Below are 370 nucleotides of genomic sequence, written 5' to 3'. Positions count from 1 at the left end.
ACACTTTTGCAATCCGCACAACTAACCAGCAAGTGCACTGGGTCGTCCAAGTAATACCTTACGCGAGTAAGGGTCGATCCCACGGAGATTATTGGTTTGAAGCAAGCTATATTTATTTTATTAATCTTAGTCAGGATGCCAATAAGGTTATTTGGATTTAATTGTAAGAAGTAAAAGTATTTGGAATAAGGAATTGTTACTTTATTAATGGAGAAACTGTTGGAGTTTTGGAGATGCTTTGTCCTCTGAATTCCTGCAATGTAATATTCAACTCAATTATTTGTAAAGTTCCATCCATGGCAAGCTGTATGTAGGGTGTCACCATTGTCAGTGGCTACTTCCCATCCTCTCAGTGAAAACGGTCCAGATG

The sequence above is a fragment of the Arachis duranensis genome, chromosome 4 (genome assembly GCF_000817695.3).
Source record: "Arachis duranensis cultivar V14167 chromosome 4, aradu.V14167.gnm2.J7QH, whole genome shotgun sequence".
Taxonomy (NCBI): Eukaryota; Viridiplantae; Streptophyta; class Magnoliopsida; order Fabales; family Fabaceae; genus Arachis; species Arachis duranensis.
The sequence above is the reverse complement of the archived record's forward strand: the minus strand, read 5'-3'. Positions refer to the sequence as shown.